The sequence below is a fragment of the Penaeus monodon genome, chromosome 24, assembly GCF_015228065.2.
Source record: "Penaeus monodon isolate SGIC_2016 chromosome 24, NSTDA_Pmon_1, whole genome shotgun sequence".
Classification (NCBI taxonomy): Eukaryota; Metazoa; Arthropoda; class Malacostraca; order Decapoda; family Penaeidae; genus Penaeus; species Penaeus monodon.
In genome coordinates, this window is record NC_051409.1 from 16,730,695 (window position 1) to 16,730,914 (window position 220).

A 220-nucleotide genomic window follows, 5' to 3' on the forward strand; every position below is an offset into this window, starting at 1 on the left:
AACGAAAAGAATAGTTGTTGCACAAATCGAAAAAAATAGAAGGTATTTCTGTTTGCTAACATTTTTAACAAATTTATGATAAGTATTATATCATTTTCCTGTTCATTTCTCCTCGCCTCATTTTTTCAAGATTTGTTTTGCGTTTTTATAAGGCTATGATGACGACGACAACGGCCTAATGCTTACAGATAGATCATTCTTCTTCCACGTTTGATACCTA

At 31.8% G+C, this 220-nt stretch overlaps 1 protein-coding gene across 1 annotated transcript in view; it reads right to left on the bottom strand.

Annotated features, from left to right (window-relative positions):
- The window catches only part of LOC119588629, a gene marked incomplete at its 5' end in the record, with an annotated part of 218,878 nt that overhangs the window by 133,092 nt on the left and 85,566 nt on the right, over positions 1-220 (bottom strand).